Source organism: Dermochelys coriacea, chromosome 28, assembly GCF_009764565.3.
Source record: "Dermochelys coriacea isolate rDerCor1 chromosome 28, rDerCor1.pri.v4, whole genome shotgun sequence".
Classification (NCBI taxonomy): Eukaryota; Metazoa; Chordata; order Testudines; family Dermochelyidae; genus Dermochelys; species Dermochelys coriacea.
In genome coordinates this window covers 4,033,259-4,056,283 of record NC_050095.1, presented here as the reverse complement: position 1 = coordinate 4,056,283, position 23,025 = coordinate 4,033,259, and the positions used below count along the sequence as shown (strand labels likewise).

General features: G+C 47.4%; 1 protein-coding gene and 1 long non-coding RNA gene across 7 annotated transcripts in view; one reads left to right on the top strand and one right to left on the bottom strand.

Moving 5' to 3' along the window:
* Positions 1-23,025, bottom strand: part of LOC119849376 (zinc finger protein 420-like) — a 3,142,523-nt gene that overhangs the window by 1,756,121 nt on the left and 1,363,377 nt on the right. The gene's annotated exons all lie outside the window — the stretch shown is intronic.
* Positions 296-21,730, top strand: LOC122457772. The gene is made up of 3 exons (XR_006277446.1): positions 296-310; positions 3,263-3,268; positions 21,657-21,730. It is a non-coding gene; the product is annotated as an uncharacterized LOC122457772 (long non-coding RNA).

Below are 23,025 nucleotides of genomic sequence, written 5' to 3'. Positions count from 1 at the left end.
CACTCCTGTTGACCCCGACCTGATTTTATGATCTATGACCCAGTCTCAGGTCTTGTGGGTAATTTTTTTTACTCGCTAGAGGTAAAATGTCATTTTCAGAGTATTGCTTATTAGCTTGGAACATGCATGGAGGGGCAAGGAGGTGAACAGAAATAAATGGGTTATTAAGCTTGCTACAGTTAAGGGCCTGTTACATTAGGTTAACACTTTGTGGGAGTAGTTACACTAAAGTCTGGGATTAGGTCTGAATAGACCTAAGGAGAGAATACCAGGTCAGACATTTTGCACCGTCATTTTGAGAGACTAACAAGTAACTACAAACAGGTGCAATAAGCCACAGGATTCTGAAAGAAGGAAGTTTGGGGCAGGCTTTAGCAATTAGGTTGCTATGCAGTATCTCAGGAGTTGGACTGCATTCATATATTGGAATTATTAATAAATAAGTGATGTAACTCATGAGTATTAAGGCTTGATGCTTAATTACGGACTTCCCAAAGGCCACATATGGGATGGGGTAGCTATTGACATTACTGTAATCAGAGTAAAGGAGCCGATATGGTATATAGTTGTACTATTACCATAAGGAAGCAGATAAAATACCTCTCCTAGTTACCATTTTTTCATTAAAAGAAAAGGAGCATGTGTGGCACCTTAGAGACTAAGAAATTTATTTGAGCATAAGCTTTCGTGAGCTACAGCTCACTTCATCGGATACATTCAGTGGAAAATACAGTGGGGAGATTTATATACATAGAGAACATGAAACAATGGGTTTTACCATACACACTGTAATGAGAGTGATCAGGTAAGGTGAGCTATTACCAGCAGGAGAGCTGGGGGGAAAAAAACTTTTGTAGTGATAATCAAGGTGAGCCATTTCCAGCAGTTGATAAGAACATCTGAGGAACGGGGCGGGAGGGGGAACAAACATGGGGAAATAGTTTTACTTTGTGTAATGACTCATCCATTCCCAGTCTCTATTCAAGCCTAAGTTAATCGTAGCCAGTTTGCAAATTAATTCCAATTCAGCAGTCTCTCGTTGGAGTCTGTTCTTGAAACTTTTTTGTTGAAGTATAGCCACTCTTAGGTCTGTAATCGAGTGACCAAAGAGATTGAAATGTTCTTCAACTGGTTTTTCAATGTTCTAATTCTTGACGTCTGATTTGTGTCCATTCATTCTTTTACGTAGAGACTGTCCAGTTTGGCCAATGTACATGGCAGAGGGGCATTGCTGGCACATGATGGCATATATCACATTGGTAGATGCACAGGTGAACGAGCCTCTGATAGTGTGGCTGATGTGATTAGGCCCTATGATGGTGTCCCCTGAATAAATATGTGGACAGAGTTGGCAACAGGCTTTGTTGCAAGGATAGGTTCCTAGGTTAGTGATTCTGTTGTGTGGTCCGTGGTTGCTGGTGAGTATTTGCTTCAGGTTGGGGGCTGTATGTAAGCAAGGACTGGCCTGTCTCCCAAGATCTGTGAGAGTGATGGGTCGTCCTTCAGGATAGGTTGTAGATCCTTGATGATGCGTTGGAGAGGTTTTAGTTGGGGGCTGAAGGTGATGGCTAGTGGCATTTTGTTATTTTCTTTGTTGGGCCTGTCCTGTAGTAGGTAACTTGTGAGTACTCTTCTGGCTTTGTCAATCTGTTTCTTCACTTCAGCAGGTGGGTACTGTAGTTGTAAGAATGCTTGATAGAGATCTTGTAGGTGTTTGTCTCTGTCTGAGGGGTTGGAGCAAATGCGGTTGTATCGAAGAGCTTGGCTGTAGACAATGGATCGTGTGGTGTGGTCTGGATGAAAGCTGGAAGCATGTCCGGTCCCCAAGACAGCGTAAACTGAATCAGGACCTCCCTTCTCATGGGCTCCCTTGCCCATGAGTCTTTGTTTCCAGTGGTGTCCATAACCCTCTTTACTGTACTTATCTTAGTCTAATCGTTATGTGTATTGATCCTTGCCTATGATTTCAATTATAACTGTCTGTATTAAATCAAGTTCTGCGTCTTTCACCAAATTTCATCTTCTCAATTAACTTTGAGTAGCCAGGTACAAGGGCAAGTTGTACCCCAAATACATAATCTTATAGGTGTAAAAATTGTACAGGCTACACTACCACCCTGTGACATCATCAACAAAGTGCCCATTTGTGCCTGGGTAGTCGCCCTGCTATGGGAGAGAGGAATGCAGCAAGGATTCAGAATCGGAGGCCAGGGTCACTGTGCATAGAGATGGGGAGGTTATATGTGGGAATGAGGTAATGAGTGGGAGAGGGAGGTCAAGAGTTAAAATAACAATATTTGAGAAAAAATTTATAATGAAGTGAAACTGAACAGAAAAAATTGGAGGAGTGCAGGCTCCAAAGCAACAATGCCTGGGTAGGGATTTGGGGTTAAAGGTCTGGGATCCCCCACAGCTCTAGATCCCCAAACCTCTTCTCCTTCCCACTGACCCACCCAATTCACTTCCTGGGGGCCCTTCTTCCACACTCTACTCCCCTTCTTCCCATTACTCTCAGCCGTCACCATCTCCCTGCACCTTGGGACCTTCTTGTGTTCCCTCCTCAACTCTCACTAAATCATCCCTCCCTGCTGCTTCTTAGGTCTTATCCTGCACACACCCTCCCCATGTCCTGGCACCCCAGAATTCTCTACTCCCCGCTTCTCCTCCCCTCCTACGGCTCTGTTCTCCCTTCACCCGTGGGGTCCTGAATGGCTGTCACACAAGCCATGCATGAGTCATACACCTATTTACTGAATTTAGAATTCTACACGTGGCATATTTTCCTCTTAAAATGAGGAAAAGGCATGAAAGCTCTAGTTATTAATGTAGTTATTAATGTATGCAATATGGATACATTAAATGCTATTTCAAAATGACTGATGGCACCAAAAGGGCACATGTCCAAAAATGATTCTACTCGGTAGGAGATAAGGAAAAAAAAAAGGGAGGGGGGGCAAGGAAACTTGTCAAAATTTGTATGAAGATTAAATGTATAAATTAATTACTACTCAGGTTCTTTACATACCCCACAGCTTCTAATAATCAAGTGGACAGGACTCCTTACCCAGCAAAACCACCGTCTCGTAATTCTCCTGCATGACGTCTCTGTAGAGGGCTCTCTGAGTGGGGTCCAGCAGAGCCCATTCCCCCTTGGTGAAATATACAGCCACCTCCTTGAAAGTCACGGGCCCCTGAAAGAGCAAGAGTCCAACATTCAGTACCTGCTATCCCAGTCACAAACCAACTATTCAAGGAACAGCAGCACCTGGTAAATGAAAGCTCTGGGAGGCACATGTTAACAGAGTCCCACCCTCACCTTGCTTATAGCAGCCAGGAGGCATCAGAGGGTAAAAAAGAGATAAACTTTGTGTCTCCCAGATGACAGATGGAGGCAAGGTGTTCACATTTATCACATACCTACAAGCCAGAGCTTGATATAGGAGATGTGGCTGTCTCTGGACCCTGCTGGTGGCTCCCTGATAGGTATCGCAACACTCTCCAAATAAAATATATAGAAGGAAGGGGAAGTCAATAGAAAAGAATATAAGTTAAATGGTCACAATTGTAGAAAATTGGTAAGCGATGCTATCAGAAATCAACGACCAATCAAGGAAAATAAGAAGGAAGTATATAAAGCACAAAATGAATCCTAACAATGGTAGTGGTAAATTACTAGACAGAAATGGCAGAATTATCAAAAATAATGCAGAAGAGGTAAAAGTGTTCAATAAATATTTATTTCCTGGATTTGGGGACAAATAGATGATGTACTCATATCATAAGATGTTGACGACGACACTCTTTGTATTCCAACAAGAACTTATGAGGACGTTAAACAGCAGCTATTAAAGTTAGAAATGTTTAAATCAGCAGGTCCAGATAACTTGTATGCAAGAGTTTTAAAAGACCTGGTGGAGGAGCGTGGTGGACTGTTAATGTTGATTTTAATTAGGACTTGGAACACTGGGGAAATTCCAGAAGACTGGAATAAAGCTAATGCTGTGCCAATATTTAAAAAGTGTAAAAGAGATGACCCAGCAAATTACAAGAGTGTCAGTTTAACATCGATACTGGCCAAGATAATGGAGCAGCCGATACTGGGTTTCATTAATAAAGAATTAAAGGAGGGTAATATAATTAGTACCTGTTAACAATGGTTTAGAGAAAATAGATCCTATCAAACTAACTGGATATCCTTACTGGATGAGATCAAAAGTTTGGTTGGAACTAAATTGTTGATGTAATATACCTAGACTTCTGTAAGGCGTATGACTTGGTTCAGCACAATATTTTGACTAAAAAACTAGAATAATACAAAATAAACAAGGCATACATTAAATAGATTAAAAACTGTGATTGTAAATAGGGAACCATGGTCAAGTGGATTTATTTCTAACAGGTTCCCGCAAGGATTCGGTCTTGGCCTTGTGCTATTTAATATTCTTATCAATGACCTAGAAGAGAAGATAAAATCATCACTGAAAAGTTTGCAGTTGCCACAAAGACTGGGGGTGGTGGTGACTAATGAAGTGTCAGTAAATTCAGGCTCCAGCATGGGGAGTCTGGGAAGTTTTCCCAGTCTTGGCTGGAGGGTTATTTTCTGTTCCACAAAGAGGGGAAGTTCCATTCCTAACTCCTGTGCCTTGAAATTAGGCCCTACCTGACATTACACCCCAAATTCAGCATAGTGATATGATTATAATATGATTAGCACATAATTATGATGCATTTTCTGCAAGATGCATGATGTTCAGTATCATTGGAAAAGTTATGATTTGCTGAATATGATTATCCTATTTGTGTGCATGGATCATGTTTGTATCTGAAGTTATGGATATTGACTATGTATCTGCATTTCAAATATGCTTACTCTGGGTAATACTCACAACTAGCCTTTCAGGTACAACAATGAAGAAGCCAGACAGTGCTGAGGGCTCATCAACAAAGACAATGGACCATGGAAGAGCTTAGCCTTCCTGTGAATGTTTCAGCCAGCCTATGAGTCACAGCTACTATGACTCATCAGGGCATGCTAGGACATGTGACCAGACCAGACGACACTGAACTCCATTTTGGTACCTGTATTTTTCCACAAACTGGACTGGGAACTGAGTTTGGAACAAAGGGGTCCCACCATATGGAAAAGCTACAAAAGGTGGGGTGTGACATCATCTCTTGGCCCCATTCTCCATACAAGAGAAATCCTCGAAACACCTGAGGAACAAAGACTGAACTGGGGGAAGTGCTGGTCCCAGGGTAAAGGGATTTCTAGTGTATGGAAACTTGGTGGACTGCTGGTATCATCAGTTAGCGTGAGAAATTGCTAATTGAAATTCTATCCATTTAGTATGTTACGCTTAGTTTGAGTTTTTGGTTATTTGCTAAGTAATCTGCTTTGATCTGTTTGCTACCACTTATAATCACTTAAAATCTATCTTTCTGTTGTTAATAAACTTGTTTTATGCTTTATCTTAAACAGCGTATTTTCAGTGAAGTGTCTGGGGAAATTCTCAGCTTGGTTAACACAAGCTTGTTGTGCGTATCTTTCCCATATCATGGGGAAGGCAAACTATATTTACAAGCTTACATTATATAGATCCCTGTGCACTATAAGATGGTATAATTCTGGATTTATACTACAGCAGGTGTGCAAGGATGGGGAACTGGGAAATTGGTTGTTGTCCTCTATCTGTCCATGAGTGGCTTAGGTAAAGCACTCAGGTAACTTAGTTGGGTGTATGGCTCCATCTGCTGTCGTGTTGGCTGATAACAGGGCCTGGAGAGGCTGGCTGAATCTCCAGCAAAGCAGTGAGAAAGGCCAGCCCAGCTTGAGGGTTAGAGGGCACAGCGGTCCCCAGGACCCCTCCAGACTGCACCCCGAGGGTGACAACCCACACCATAGATTACACAATTCTCAGCACATTTGTCACATCCCGTCCCCTCCCTTTCTCCACCCTAGATATTTCCTGCCTCCCACCACCTCTAGGAGCTCCCATCCTCCTATGCATTTACTGCTCCTCTCCTTCCAAGCAGAGCCAATCACCACTTCCCTGATAATCCCTTACCTGAGTCAGCTCCATTGCAGCCATTTCCTTCCCCCGGGAGGACAGGATGATCTGGAGCAAAATGTGGACGTTATTCTGTAGCCTGCCAGGGCAAGAAGGGCAACGTGAGAGAATTCAGACGGGGCTTTTGTCCATTCCACAAGCCAACTCCCCCCAGGATTTTTCCCTGATAATGGACATTCTAGATTCTGCCACACTCTGAAGCACAGAGTGACCTTATTCCAGTACACGCCTAGCCCCCTCCCACCAGGGTGTAACCCTCTGAAACAGGGTGAAACCCTCCCAGTAACAGAGTCTCTGTTACACTTATCAAGATTGCGGACAATACCAAGATGGGAGGATTGCAAGAGATTTGGAGGGTATGATTAAAATTCAGAATGATTTGGAGAAATTGGAGAAATGGTCTGAAGTAAACAGGATAAAATTTAATGAGGACAAATATAAAGTAACCCACTTGGGAAGGAACAATGAGTTGCACACATACAAAATGGGAAATGACTGCACAGGAAGGAGTACTGCAGAAAGGGATCAGGGGTCATAGTGGATTACAAGGTAAATATGAGTCAACAGTGTAACACCGTTGCAAAAAAAGCAAACATAATTCTGGGATGTATTAGCAGGAGTATTATAAGCAAGATACGAGAAGTAATTCTTCTGCTCTACTCCGTGCTGATTAGGTCTCAACTGGAGTATTGTGTCCAGATCTGGGCGCCACAATTCAGGAAAGATGTGGACAAATGGGAGAAAGTCCAAAGAAGAGCAATAAAAATGATTAAAGGCCCAGAAAACATGACCTATGAGGGAAGATTGAAAAAGTTGGGTTTGTTTAGTCTGGAGAGGAGAAGACTGAGAGGGGACATGATCATAGTTTTCCAGTACATAAAAGGTTGTTACAAAGAGGAGGGAGAAAAGTTGTTCTTCTTAAACTCTGAGGATAGGACAAGAAGCAATGGGCTTAAATTGCAGCAAGGATGCTTTAGGTTGGAGATTAGGAAAAACTTCCTGTCAATGTGCTTAAGCACTGGAATAAATTGCCTAGGGAGGTTATGGAATCTCCATCATTGGGGATTTTTAAGAACAGGCTGAACAAACACCTGTCAGGGATGGTCTAGATAATACTTAGTCCTGCTTTGAGTGCAGGGGACTGGACAAGATGACCTCTCAAGGTCCCTTCCAGTTTTATGATTCTATAAACCAAAGGCCAGAGAAGAGCAGAATGAACGGGGTCACTATGTGGGATTGTCCCCAAGGCAGCTGTCTCAGGTTTAAAAAGTTGTTTGATGCTCCAGCCTTTATACAGTCTCTCCTGGGAGTGCCCCCTTTCATGGGCTGGGCTTAGTTTTAGCTTATGGCAAGCGTGACCCTGGGGCCTTCTTGCCTCAGTACACCTTGTTTCTTTCTGTGGCTCCCCAGTGAGACCAAATGAGTAGATACTCCTGTAGAGACTGTGAACGTAAGAATATGCCACTGTGTCAGACCAATGGTCCATTTAGCTCAGTGGCAAATGCCAGGTGTTTCTGGCAAACAGGGGGCTAGGGACACCATCCCTGCCCATCTTGCCTGTGACACTTAGCTCTTTCAAAAGCCCCCATGTCTTAATTGAACATGGACAAAAGCAGAGCTGTAATCAGTCTGGCTCACCTGTGTTAGTATTGTTAAAACAGGTATTAGAATTACAAGAATGCATTTAGTGTTTAGACATAATTGAATGCTTGTGAGTTGCTGCCTGGGTTCATATCTGACTAGTTGCATTGTGAGCTTCTGTAAATCACCAGACAGGAGAGAGACTTTACCTATGTGAAGTGCTGATTGGCAACAAAATGCATTACACCCTGCCTGGCAGGAAAGGTCCACCATCACCAGATAGACTATTATGGGATGTTAAAGAAGGCAAAAGACTGTTGTTGTGCTCTTGACTTCACATAAGCAGAGTTCGCAGCTCGGAGCACATGGCAGGAAGGGAATAAAAAAAATCCCCATACGGAAGGAATGGATTATCTGTATGCTGCTTGGGCTCTGGGGGGCAAAGTTTCTAGGCATAAGCAAGAGATCCCCAGCTGCTTAGCCTGGGTTAGTCCTAAAGAATATGTAGAGTTTGCTTATTATAGAAGCTTCTATTATCTTTTGAAATTTAAGACTGAAACTTGTCTGCATCTATATGATTACCTGCTTTAACTTTGTAAACAACTTTTGTTTTCTTTTAAATAATCTTCATACAGGTTATTACAGGACTGGCTACAAGTGTTCTCTTTCTTGTGAGATCGAAGATTCAAGTGACGTAAGTAAGTGACTGGTCCTTTGGAGCTGTCAATAACCTGAACATTGCTGTGATTCCTGGTGTAAGGCAGTGATTCTCAACCAAGGGTCTGGGGTTCCCTGGGAGGCCGCTAGCAGCTTTCAGGGGGCCGTCAAGCAAGGCTAGCTTTAGTTTCACTGAGGCCCAGGGCAGAAAGCTGAAGTCCCAGCGCATGGGGCTGAAGTCCAGGGCCCTGAGCCCCACCACCCAGGGCTGAAGCCAAAGTCTAAGCAATGTAGCTTTGTGGGGACCCCTGTGGCATGGGGCCCCAGGCAGCTGCCCTGCTTGCTACCCCCTAATGCCAGCCCTGGCTTTTATATGCAAAAAACCAGTTATTGTGGTCCACAGAGGTTTTTATAGCATCTTGGGGGGGGGGGCCTCAGAAAGAAAAACATTGAAAACTCCTGTTGTAAGGGACCATCTGTCACAAAGGTGAGCTCACCTGCACGGTGAGATATATGGGATGACCTAAGGGGACACTCTGTGATTCCATGTTCATGCTGTTACAGTGCCTGAAGCATTTACACTTGATACTTGGTTGGTGAAATCTACATGTAGACCTCAGAACCAATTTGGGGTTTGTGCCCAGCTTCCTACCAGTCTGCCTAAGGCTGGTTCTCATGCTCTCAAGTCATTGAAGAAAGCATTACAGAAACTTACGGGTGCAAAGCCACCAGCAGCAATTTGCAGGAATGTAGAGCAGGCTTTACAGTGCCACAGCGTAGGCCAAATGGTCTATGGCAGGGGTGGCCAACCTGAGCCTGAGAAGGAGCCAAAATTTACCAATGTACGTTACCAAAGAGCCACGGTAATATGTCATTAGCTCCCCACCTGCTCCCAGAGCCTCCCACCCACCAGCTGCCCTTCCCTCCCCATCAGCTGTGTTGTGGCACACAGGAGGCTCTGGGGGGAGGGGGAGGAGGGAGGGCATGGCAGGCCCCAGGGAGTGGGCAGGAAGGGGTAGAGTGCAGGCAGGGCCTGTGGCAGAGCCAGGGGTTGAGCAGTGAGCACCCCCTGGCACATTGGAAAGTCGGAGCGAGAGCTACAGGCGCCAGAGTCGGTGCCTATACAGGGAGCCGCATATTAACTTCTGAAGAGCCCCATGTGGCTCCGGAGCCCCAGGTTGGCCACCCCAGTCTATGGGCTCAACCAAGCTCCAGTTCTCCTCCAATGCACATCAACATCCCAATAACCTTCAAGGAGGGTCAAGGCTGCCACTCCTTCAGTGACAATGGATCTCCAGCATAGCATCACCCATGCCCCATAACCTCCCTCATCTCCTGAGACAGAGGTGAGTGACAGAGGGTGCACAACAGATCCTGGGGGGTAGGGAAAGGGATAACAAAACACACCTTCTGGGGGTTACTCCTCAGGAAGTGAAGGTGACAGGCATTGTGGTGGCAGTAAAGGGGGAGGGGAGGGAGTGGGAGAAGCACTCTCAAGGGCCTTTCCCTGGGCGCCTCTGAAGGGCTATATAAACCCCACGGCGGTACAAAAGGGGTTAAACTGCTACTGTAGTCTAGACTCGCCCAGCTCCTCCACATCTGCAAACCATGCCAGGACTGGAGCAGGAGTTAACAGGAGAGACCTACTCTACTCAGAGGGGAGCAACCCTGGGAAGGGAACCGTCTGTGGAGCATCTCCAGCCCCAAAGAGAGGGCTGGCAGTATTCAGGGCTCTGGCCTTCACTGAGGGAGGGTGGGGATCCCCAGAGCTCAAAGGGGGAGCAGGCTGAAACTTGTGCTGGAAACCCAGTAAACTCTGAAGGGGACTGATAGGCTCCAAGTGCCCCCAGAAGTAAAAGGGGCCCATAGCCTGATGGGATCTGTCCAAAGTTCCCTCCTCCAACCTCCATTTCTTTTTTTTCGTTCTTTTATTTACCCTTGTTTGCTGACAGTCGGCTCTTTTGCTATTTCAGCTGGTACCCCGAGAGAGGAAGAAAGTGCCCCAAAGCCTCAGCCAGAGGGTTGAGCCCTGACACATTCCTGGCTTAGAGGTTCTCTGCCAGTCAGGAAGGGGTAGCAGCGAGGGAAGACTGGCAGCTGATAGTTGGAAGGGTGAAGAGGTTTGGGGGTATGGTGCAGGTAGAAGCAGCTGGGCAGTCCTCTCCCACCAGGGTGTAACCCTCTGAGACAGGGTAAAAAGTTACCCCACCCACCTCGTCTCTCCAAGAGATCTGAAAGTGGCAGAAGGAGAAAAACAGGAAGACAGAACTCAGGACTCTAACCCAAACATTTTCAAGCCCCTGGAAGAAACTACATTTCCCTTCTGCTCTGGAATATGTTTGTGTCCCGTATGAGGGACCACCCCACTCCTCTCACAGCAGCAAGGGGAGACTGCAGGCAGCCCCAGATGGTCCTTCCCCATCCTGGGATGTGTGTTGTGAGGAAGTTTGTGTGTGGTGGATGTACAGGCTGGATCCTCAAACTGCTAGAGCCATCTACAGTCTGGAAAGCCAGGGCAACTCCAGCACAGCAGGGCTGTGGGCAGGGGTAGCAGTTGGGGGGGCTGGGCCTCTGCTCCCTCTAGGTCCCATGGCAGCTGGCTCTGGCAGCATCAAGTGGGTCCATCACTACAGGGGAAGGTTGGGGTAGTGTCTGAGATCAGGGTGAGGATGGTAGAGGGGGTCCATGCCCAGGAATGGGGGATGAAATTCACCTCTTCACCCCTCTGCAGAACCCAGCAACCAGGGATTTATCCAGTGAAGTGGATGACACTGAGCCAGCCACTGAAAGGTCCTTGTGCCTTAGGTTCCACACTGGCCAAAGCAGTTTACTAGTACTCCCTCCTCAGACTGCCGGGGGGCAGCCAGGAATAATTAGTGGGTTATGGGAATTGTAAAATGACAATTCATTAAGAACTATGATACAAGTGCGTGTTATTAAATCCCCAATTTACCCACCAATCCTGGTATTTCTTCCAATGAGCTGTAAATATCTAAGATTCTGCTACTGACCTTGCAGTGAGTTTCTGCCCCTCCCCACTTTCTATAACAGCATTTTTATGAACAGGCCAGGGAAACATGTAAATACTATGAACCAAATTCCAGAAGCTGCTGAGCATGCACAAGTCGGTATAATCTAATCTGGAATTTTATACAGTAAAATGCCTTATTCGTAGCCCTATGGCGATTGCCAAGTGTCACTACAGGGCAGAATTAAGGTTGGGTGCCTTAGGTGTGAATTTCTATCCCCTAGCATATTCTGATTGCTGTTAAGTGAGTTTGGCAAAATTCAGTTTGTCTATTTCTTTTTTTAATTTCAATAGATGATATCGATATTTATTTTAAGTCCTTTTTTTAATGTTTACAATTTCAATGTTCAGAGCGGCGGGAAGTTATAGGGATGGTCAGAAAACAATTATTTAATTACAGTAAATGTTGGGATTCCAAAAGCCAAATCATAACACTGTTCAAAAACAAATTGTCGATGTCGCATGCAAAATATACAGTGTAAATATCCTTATATCAAACTTGACACTCTCCAGAAGCATTTCTGTATTTTACCTATATAAATATTTTTTTCATCTCTGTGTGTACAGTGAAATCAACATTTACTGCAATTTAGTCATAAAAATCCAGTGCTTTCAAGTGTACTTTTAAGTAATGAAGTACTTTAATTCTTTCACTTCCTAGACTGTAATGCTTGCTCGGAGGATAATTACACCCTCCCTGTGATGTATTTGACTCTCAGTACTGTAACCCCATCATGATGTAGCTTCTGTCAGGGAGCTCTGCTGAGGCCAGTGGCATCATGATCAGAAGGGGACACTCTGACACATGAGCAGAGACACATGGGGGAGGATGAGGTAACATGGAGGCCAGCAGGGTTGAACATGGCCCTACAGAGAGGGGGGAGCAAACTCCCTCTCAGCCTCTTCTCTCCCCCACCTCCCAGAGTCAGTAACGCTGATAAATCATTCCCTGAAATCTAAATAGTCCCAGTATGTGAGACAGTGATTAATGCACGTGCCTTAGGGGCGGTAAGTCAGTAACTGTCAGTAACTCAGCATCAACCCCCTGCCTGGAAGAGGAGGATGAAGAACTGTAGTAGAAATGGGTTAGGCTGGGAGAGGGCACAGCTGATGTGGGACTGGGAGCTGAGTTGACCAAGAGGCCAGAACTCATGGGTTGTTGGGACAAGAAGTCAACAGGACTGGGTAGAGGCACTTCTGTGTAATTTCCCCGTTTACCATCCTGCCATGTATTTAATTTAGGAACTTTTCATTCACATTTAAACACGTTGAACTAAGCTTTGTTGATGCATTTTCATTTACAGTGGTACAGTTTTAATTAGGTGCTTAATCAGATGCTTATGAACACCAGAGATTCTCAAAATGGGGGTCGGGAGGTATTACATGGGGGGGTTGCAAGCTGTCAGCCTCTACCCCAAACCTCACTTTGCCTCCAGCATTTATAATGATGTCAAATATATAAAGAAGTGTTTTTAATTTATGTAGGGGGGTCGCCCTCTGAGGCTTGCTATGTGAAAGGGGTCACCAGTACAAGTTTAAGAACCACTCTAAGACACAAAGCAGTCAATAATTGGTGTGCTTTCATTAATTAACTTGACTGTGTGCTGTGCATCACTTTGGGGAAAAAAAAAAGATGGTGTGACCGAGTGTCAAAATTTCAGGCCATTAAGAAATGGAAATTAGGTGTCAGTTCATTTCTCGTGCGTTTCGCTTGTAATTTTAATTTCAGTTTTGAATCAGTATTAATACCAAGTTGTCTTAACAGTGTTAGGGTCTATTTGAATAATTGTTTGCAAGATTTTATTGGATACTGTGAACCAGCCATCTTAATCTTTTATTTTGAGATTACTAAATACAATCCAGTGCCCCACTCCTGAAAGACTGCAAGCCCTGGCTGGTAACATGCTCCCTAGCGAGCAAACATCTGACAAGCCCTTTCGCCCTAAAAAGCACTTTTGGCTCTTTGACATTGCTTTATCCACCCCACCAGAAAATGCTATAGGTAATCAGGTAATTACCAGCATACCTTCACTAGGTATCGTTCTACCAGCTATGTGCCAAAATTCAAATGGTTGTTTCTTTTATCTTTCATTCAGCTTTGAAATTATTAGATCCCATTTTAAAACTGGAACTGAAATAACCAAAGGAAGTTAAGAAGAGAGTGGCATCAGGCATAGGTGAAGGTAAAACACTAAAGGGAAAGAACTAACTATGCAAAAAAGAACATCCCAAACTATCAGAGCCCCAAAGCCCCATCCAATTGAATCCACCTCAGCCAGGCATATCAAGCTGGGCCCCTGAAAAAAATTACCCATCCTGTCTGGCAGTGAATATTGCGTGTTCCAGATGGAGCTATGGTGTGTACGTCTGGTCTGCCAACATGCTGCTTTGCTACTGAATGCACCATGGCCACAGGGAGCAGAGACATGGACTCCTACAAAACAAAATCCCAGATACACCTCCAACACCGCATCCCTTCCCCCACCTCCACACTGTCTACCACCCCTTCCTTCCCCCATCTCCACATGGCCATTCTCAGCCTACTGCAAACAGTTCCTTCCAGCCTTCAGCACTATAAATAAAGAAGACATGGTGTTACAAAAGGTAGCTCCTGCCAGAGAAACCTGATCTCCTGTGAGAAGGCAACTAATTTTTTGGACTAAGGAAATGCAGTAGCTCTAATCTATCTGGCTGTCAGGAATTTCCACATGGAAAGCTATTCGTTAAACTAGAGAAGATGGGGATTAATATGAGAACTGAAAGGTCAATAAGGAATTGGTTACAGGGGAGACTATAAGCTGCCATACTGAACAGTGAGTTGTCAGGCTGGAGGGAGGTTATTAATGGAGTTCCTCAGAGATCAGTCTTGGGACCAATCTTATTCAACATTTTTATTAGTGACCTTGGCACAAAGAGTGGGAGTATGACACAAAGCTGGGAGGTATTGCCAATATGGGGGAGGACAGGAATATCCGCATGACCTTGAAAGCTGGAGTAATAGAAATGGAATGAAAATTAATAGTGCAATAATTTTTGCAATAAGTACTGTAATACAAGGCACCAATGAGACCTCATCTGCAATACTGTGAGCAATGCTGGTCACCCATGTTTTAGAAAGAATGAACTCAAAGTGGAACACATGCAGAGAAGGGATACTAGGATGATCCGAGGAATGGAAAATCTGCCTTATGAGACGAGACTCAAAGAGCTTGGCTTCTTTAGCCTAACCAAAAGAAGGCTGAGGGGAGATACGATTGCTCTCTATAAATACATCAGAAGGATAAATACCAGGGAAGGAGAGGACTTATTTAGGTTAAGCACCAATTTTGGCACTAGAAAAAATGGATATTGGCCATCAATAAATTTAGGCTTGAAATTAGGCGAAGGTTTCTAGCCATCAGAGTGAAGTTTTGGAAGAGCCTCCCAAGGGAAGCAGTGGGGGCAAAAAACCTAACTGGCTTCAAGACTGAGCTCGATACCTTTCTGGAGGGATTGGTATGATGGGACTGCCTACAATGGCAGGTAGTTGATCTGCAACTGCTAGCAGCAAATATCTCCAACAGCTGGTGATGGGACACTAGATGGGGAGGGCTCTGAGTTACTACGGAGAATTCTTTCCCAGGTGTCTGACTCATGGGTCTTGCCCACATGCTCAGGGTCTAACTGACTACCATATTTGGAGATGGGAAGGAATTTTGCCCAGACTCAGATTGGCAGAGACCCTGGGGTTGGGTTTTTGGTTTTTTTTTGTCTTCCTCTGCAGCATGGGGCATGGCATGGGTCATTTGCATATTTAAACCAGTGTAAATGATGGATTTTTTTGTAACTTGAAGCCAAGTTACAAAATAATGATTTGAGGACTTCATTAACTCAGCCAGAGGTTAGGGGTCTATTACAGGAGTGGGTGAGTGAGGTTTTGTGGCTTGCGATGTACAAGACATCAGACTAGATGATCATGATTGGTTCCTTCAGGCCTTAAAGTCTGAGTCTATAAACTATGCTTTGCATTGGAGAGACAGTGATGGAGATCAGGGACACATGCTGCGCATGGCAGAGAACCTGATTGAGATCAGCACCCCCATTGTTCTGTGCACTGCAAATACAGAGAGGGATAGTCCTTGCGCCAAAGAGATCATAATCCAAGCAGACAATAGGTAGGAGGAAGAAAGAGAGGGGCTGCAACTTCCCCAAGGTCAACAAGCAGGTCAGTGACAGAAATATAGAAGAGTATAAAAATATTGCTCGGGCATGTAGGAAAGATATCAGGAGGGCCAAATCGCACCTGGAGCTGCAGCTAGCAAGAGATGTCAAGAGTAACAAGAAGGGTTTCTTCAGGTATGTTGGCAACAAGAAGAAAGCCAAGGAAAGTGTGGGCCCCTTACTGAATGAGGGAGGCAAGCTAGTGACAGAGGATGTGGAAAAAGCTAATGTACTCAATGCTTTTTTTGCCTCTGTTTTCACTAACAAGGTCAGCTCCCAGACTGCTGTGCTGGGCATCACAAAATGGGGAAGAGATGGCCAGCCCTCTGTAGAGATAGAGGTGGTTAGGGACTATTTAGAAAAGCTGGACGTGCACAAGTCCATGGGGCCGGACGAATTGCATCCGAGAGTGCTGAGGGAATTGGCGGCTGTGATTGCAGAGCCCTTGGCCATTATCTTTGAAAACTCGTGGCGAACGGGGGAAGTCCCGGATGACTGGGAAAAGGCTAATGTAGTGCCCATCTTTAAAAAAGGGAAGAAGGAGGATCCTGGGAACTACAGGCCGGTCAGCCTCACCTCAGTCCCTGGAAAAATCATGGAGCAGGTCCTCAAAGAATCAATCCTGAAGCACTTAGAGGAGAGGAAAGTGATCAGGAACAGTCAGCATGGATTCACCAAGGGAAGGTCATGCCTGATTAATCTAATCGCCTTTTATGATGAGTTTACTGGTTCTGTGGATGAAGGGAAAGCAGTGGATGTATTGTTTCTTGACTTTAGCAAAGCTTTTGACACGGTCTCCCACAGCATTCTTGTCAGCAAGTTAAGGAAGTATGGGCTGGATGAATGCACTATAAGGTGGGTAGAAAGCTGGCTAGATTGTCGGGCTCAACGGGTAGTGATCAATGGCTCCATGTCTAGTTGGCAGCCGGTGTCAAGTGGAGTGCCCCAGGGGTTGGTCCTGGGGCCCGTTTTGTTCAATATCTTCATAAATGATCTGGAGGATGGTGTGGATTGCACTCTCAGCAAATTTGCGGATGATACTAAACTGGGAGGAGTGGTAGATACGCTGGAGGGGAGGGATAGGATACAGAAGTACCTAGACAAATTGGAAGATTGGGCCAAAAGAAATCTAATGAGGTTCAATAAGGATAAGTGCAGGGTCCTGCACTTAGGATGGAAGAATCCAATGCACCGCTACAGACTAGGGACCGAATGGCTTGGCAGCAGTTCTGCGGAAAAGGACCTAGGGGTGACAGTGGACGAGAAGCTGGATATGAGTCAGCAGTGTGCCCTTGTTGCCAAGAAGGCCAATGGCATTTTGGGATGTATAAGTAGGGGCATAGCGAGCAGATCGAGGGACGTGATCGTTCCCCTCTATTCGACACTGGTGAGGCCTCATCTGGAGTACTGTGTCCAGTTTTGGGCCCCACACTACAAGAAGGATGTGGATAAATTGGAAAGAGTACAGCGAAGGGCAACAAAAATGATTAGGGGTCTAGAGCACATGACTTATGAGGAGAGGCAGAGGGAGCTGGGATTGTTTAGTCTGCAGAAGAGAAGAATGAGGGGGGATTTGATAGCTGCTTTCAACTACCTGAAAGGGGGTTTCAAAGAGGATGGCTCTAGACTGTTCTCAATGGTAGCAGATGACAGAACGAGGAGTAATGGTCTCAAGTTGCAATGGGGGAGGTTTAGATTGGATATTAGGAAAAACTTTTTCACTAAGAGGGTGGTGAAACACTGGAATGCGTTACCTAGGGAGGTGGTAGAATCTCCTTCCTTAGAGGTTTTTAAGGTCAGGCTTGACAAAGCCCTGGCTAGGATGATTTAACTGGGACTTGGTCCTGCTTTGAGCAGGGGGTTGGACTAGATGACCTTCTGGGGTCCCTTCCAACCCTGATATTCTATGATTCTATGATTCTATGAAATAGGAACAGACCCCAGTAACTCTAGAGCCCCATCACCTGCAGCTTGGAAAGGTCCCCAGACCCCATTGTATTAGGCTGCAAGAAGAGGTGGTTTGTCCATGGATGCACAGGCTGTCTTGGCAGGGAAGCTCAGCTGCAGTTCCTGCACACAGCGGGGGGGGGGGGGGGGGGGAGGGTGTCCTGGTCAGGAGAAGTCAGTGTCCAGTCCTGTGAGGCCATGCTCCTGGCTCATACCTCCAGCACTCACTGCTGCCCCTCTATTACCAGCTGCACTGTTCAGCCAGCCCCAGGCCTCAGTGAGGTCACTGTCCTGTTCCCCCTGCCCCCAAGCCTTCAGACAGGGACATGGTGCACCAGTGCCAATCAGAGTGCACTAGTGTAAATTCTGTCTATACTATGGGTTTTCACCAGTGCCTAACACACCAGTGTGGTAGAGATCTTCCGTATCCGAAACAGCAGTACGGTGGCACTAGAACTGGGATCTATTTTTAGCTCTCTCACGGTCAGCCTGGGTGACCTTGGACACGTCAATGTTTCTCCTCCCAACTTTAGTCTATTCACTGCCAGCTGCCCACTCACTGGGGTCTCCTCTCTCTCCAGAGCTGCTCACCACTAAAATCTGTGTGGGTGTCACCAGAGCTAAGGTAGTTAAGCTCTGAAACAGGCTCACAAAGGTGACTGTGGAGTGTGTGTTCTTGGAGGTTGTTAAGAACAGCTAGGATAAACCTGTGTCAAGGATGATCTACATATACTTGGCCCTGTCTTGGCAGAGAGAGCTGGACTTGATGACGTCTTGAGGTCCTGTCCAGCCCTAAATTTCTATGATGCTATGCAATATACATGTACAAAAATACAACATACAGAAAAATCCCCACTGCAACATAGTGTCAGGCAGTTCAGCTCTCCCCGCCTCTCCCCCCAAAAAACAATACACTTCACAACATCAAATGACCGAATACAAAGGAGATCGAAGCAACACAACGCAAACTAACACAACCTAGGACAAAAGTACACTCCACAAAAGAACTCAGCTCAAACCAACACAACACAGGCACAAACCAACCTGAGGGAAAACAATGCACCATAAAACTATGCAACACAGCATGGTGTGATCACAGTTCCAAATGGCACAAAACAAAACAGCTCAGGGTAAAACACGGCACAGCACAAAACAGCATTATTTCAATGTAGGCATTGAGAGGTCGTCTACTCAAGCCTCGTGTGATGAGACAGCACCAAGTATCCCTAGACATTCCCAGACTGGTGTACCTCTAACCTGCCTTCAGTGCAGGCTTAGTCTCTGTGGGCTAGGTAGAAAGGAGAGAGAAGTATTTGGGATTTCCTATTTACCTTCCTCATGGTGATCTATGCTCACCTGAAATTTTTTTATGGCAGAAGCAGTTCCTATCAAAGGTAAATGATGAACTGCTAAGAATAGTTCAGGGAATCCCAGCAGCAGATAAGACAAATTTGTGAACTGCTTGACACTTTATGCAGCCAGATACACTGATAAGGGATTCTTTGTTTAAAAAAAAAAAAAAAAAAAAAAAAAAAAAAGCTCTCTGCCTCCCCCCATCTATTTTTGCAAACCCTGGTGTCTCAGTCCACCATGGTAACTGTTCCCCGCTCTGCCCCTGCCTGTGCCTGGGTTTTGCCCTCTAACACCATCTGGCAGCGCCTTTCCCCAGGGCTTAACCCCAGCTCCTTTCCTCCCCGCATCCCTGATTTTGCCCCTCAGCCCCTATCCTAACCCTGCTTCCAGCTGCTTGACACCCTCACCCCCCCAGTCAGCTTCCATCCCCTGCTCAGACTCTGGCCAACCCCCTTTGCCCCATTTTACCCCCTGTAAAACGCAGTCCGCACAATCTGATGCCAGGTAAGGGCAGGGTGAAGGGCAGTGTCTTCAGCAGACGTTACTGAGCGTGCTCACTCAGTTCATGCGAGCATGCTCAGTACAGCCTAAGTAGCAAATTAAGACAGAGAGCAATTTTACACACTACACCTCCTCGGGCACCAGTCCAAGGTCTGGCATCCTTCCATGGTCCTACAGCCTGGCTCCAGCCCAAGCCCAGACATCTACACTGCAATTAAACAGCCCCTTCGCCTGAGACCTGTGAGCCTGAGTCAGCTGGCATGGGCCAGCTGTGGGTTTTTAATACCCTTGGTGTGTGCAGCACCTGTCACAATGGGGACCCTGATCTTGGTCAGTGTTTGTGCAGGGCCCTGTACAACAGAGGGCCTGATCTCAGATGGGGGTTTATGTAGTGCCTGGCAAAAGAGAGCTAAGTTCCCTCTAAGCTGTGTGGCCATGGAGCAGCTTATCAAGGGCTGTGCAGTGCTCAGGGCTGCGGCAGGGAGAGATGCCTCTCCCCCAGCCCCGGACCTGCCACGCAGGGAGAGACTCTCTTCCCCAACCCCATAGCTGCTGCAGCCGGGGATAGGTGCCTCTCCCCAGCCCTGAATCTGCCGGAGCAGGGAGAAATGCTCTCCCCCAGACGCGTAGCTGCCAGGGAGAGGCACCTCTTGCCCAGCTGCAGCCCAAGAGCGGCTGCTGAAAGGGAGAGGCACCTCCTCCCCCCCCCCCCAACCCAGATGCTGCTGGGGGGAGAGAGGGCTGGGGGAGGGGGAGTCTGCACTCCCACCTGGAGCCCTGACACCCCCTCCCACCACATCCCAACCCTCTACCCCAGCCCTTCATCCCCCCCACATTCCAAAACTCTCGGCCCTACCCCCACCACACATCATCTCCATATTGAGGCACATAACAAAATTCATTCTGCACATGCATGGGAAAAATGAGAGGGAACATTGAAAGAGGATCTGTGATGTCAGTCGGGATCTCTGCAGTGTGTGGCACAACAGGGACCCTGTTCTTGGACCCTGCAGCACCAGGCAGAATGAGTACCCCAAACTTGGTCAAGGTCGGTGCAGAACCCTGCACACTGCGGGCCCTGAGCTCAGTCCAGGTCAGAGCCATGTTTAGTACGATAGGAGCCCTGACCTCAGTCACGGTTTGTGCCACAATTGTCACAATGGGGATCCAGCTTTTGGTCAGGGTCTGTGCAGAGCCTTCCACAATGGGGGGCCTGATCTCTGTTGAGGTCTGTGCCAACTTCAACACATCAGGGGCCCAGATCTCTGTCTGGGTTTGTACAAGGAGGGATGAGGGGGAAATACGGGCCTGATCTGAGGGAGAGGGTGGGATTCCAAGCATCCGACTGGGGAGGTCTGGGAGCGAAGGAAACCCTGCAACCTCCAACATGGAGAAAGAGTCAGGCAACAGGTTCCCTCCAAAAAAGTAGAAGATTCTGCAATAAAAACCCATGAGGAGCACCTCCAAAACAGTGAGGATTTTTTTTTTAAATCAGAGCTGGATAATAATACGGGAAATGGTAACATCTGATGTTTGAAATCTGTGTTTTGTAACAAAAAGAAATGTCTATGGCATCCGATGAAGTGAGCTGTAGCTCACGAAAGCTTATGCTCAAATAAATTTGTTAGTCTCTAAGGTGCCACAAGTCCTCCTTTTCTTTTTACACGTTGGAAGAGTAGGCAGCCAGTGAGGTCCCCATCTTCCCCACCAAGTGGTGGTCTTCAGCTCTGGGATGACCGGTGGCCATCTCCAGCCATGGGGCTTCGGGCTCCTTTCCCAGGCTGTGCAGTAGTGGGATCTTGCCCAGAGCTCACTATACAACTCCCATGGCCTCCGCTGCCTCCCCCAGTGCCCCATCGCCCCGACCCCGGCTGCCTCCATATCCACCTCCCCCATCCAGGACTTAATTTGTCCCAGGGCTTTCTTTTTGCGAATACAGACTAACACGGCTGCTACTCTGAAGCCTATAGAGAACTTTAGCAGCCTTATCACAAGTTAGAGGAAAGTGGGAAAAGTTTGAGGAATTTTCTAGCAGTAGTTGACACAAGGGAAAAAGGTAAAATGTGAATTGATTTCAGGTCAAGCTAGAGAGTAAAGGACAAAATTCACAAGGGTTTTATAGCAATCAGTATTAAACGTTGAGGAAAGGGCAACACCTGAGAAGGTTTGATGTTCTCAGATAATTAGATGGGGAAATCTCCAGGGATAATAAACCAGTCAGACACCTGGAGAGAAAAGCGGGAAGATTTTCAAGAATTTGATATCAGTATTTCAGATCTGAGGAGACAATGGGGCACAAACGAAATATTTGCCAATATAAGAGATGATTCAGAGTAACAGCCGAGTTAGTGTGTATTCGCAAAAGAAAAGGAGGACTTGTGGCACCTTAGAGACTTGAGCTTATGCTCAAATTTGTTAGTTAGTCTCTAAGGTGCCTCAAGTCCTCCTTTTCTTTTGCAATGTAAGAGAGAAGCACCAACATCTGGGGAGATTTTATGTCACCGTTCAACAGATCAAGAGAAGAGAGGGGAGATTTGAGGGGATTTCAGAGCGCTGTTCAAGCAACAACAGAGTGGGATGGATTCTTCTTGCCTCACATGGCCAGCTGGGAGCTCTGGCTGATGTGGCTTTCACAGGGGAAAGGAGTGGGGCTGGAGTCAGAAGGTCACTGGCTGCGGGGAGGGGCTGGCAGTGGGGTCTGGGAATGTGACCAGCAGGTGCAGGGGCTGCGGGGTTGGGCAGGGTGGGGGAGGGAAAGGAGCTGGGGCTGGGCAACCTGGGGCTGGGCATCTCCATGGTGGGGGGCGCTTGCTCCTCCCTCCCCTTCCTGGGCCTTTCCAGGCTCTGTGGCCAGCGGAGAGCGCCCCCCCCCCAGCCCAGGGGTATCCCTGTCTCAGGGCCCTGCCCGCCTCTGCCCCGTAACCCGCTTCCCCTTTGAGAAATCACTCGGGGGAACGATTCCCACCTAAAGGAGGACAAGTCACTGCAGGTAAAATGGGGGGACACACCCCAAAGCTGAGATTTGAACGGGCCATGGGCGAAGTGGAGAGGAAACGGGGTACAGTGGGGGGGGGCAGAGACCGTCTCAGGGAGGTGAGGGAAGGGGGGGGTCACCCGGGCTGTTGCTCGTCGCTGCCTAGAGAAAGGGGGCGGGGCGGGAGCGGGGGGGTCCCCAGGGGAGGGGGCGGCGGTAAATCCGAGGGGATCTCAGCCCCCCCCTTTCTCTCACCTCCTCGGGGGGGTCCCCGGCTCTTCTCCTCCCCCGGCCCCGTCCGGGCTGCGCAGACGTTTTTCCATCCGCCGCTTTCCCCAGCTCTCCCCCCGCCCGGCAGCCCCCGCCCAGGGACCCCGGGGGGGCTGGTCCCCGGACCCCCCCGGGGTGCCCCAGGCCGGGCCGGGGGCGTTGGGCTCCTGCTGGGGCCGCAGCTCCGAGCCCCCCCCGGGAGCAGATCCCGGCGCTGCGAGATGCCGGGTCCCCCCCCCGGGACACTGGGGCAGAGTCACCGCCCGCCCCCGGGGCTCGCTCCGGTACCTGGAGGCTGCAGCGGGGGCAGGGCCCGGGCCGGGCACGGGGGGGTCGTGAAGGTCTCCCCGGCTCAGCCCCTCCGGCGCAGCCCGGCCCCGCAGCAAAAGTTGAGCCCGCCCCGCCCCCGTTTAACGTCACTTCCGCCACCGGGGGAGTCAGGAACT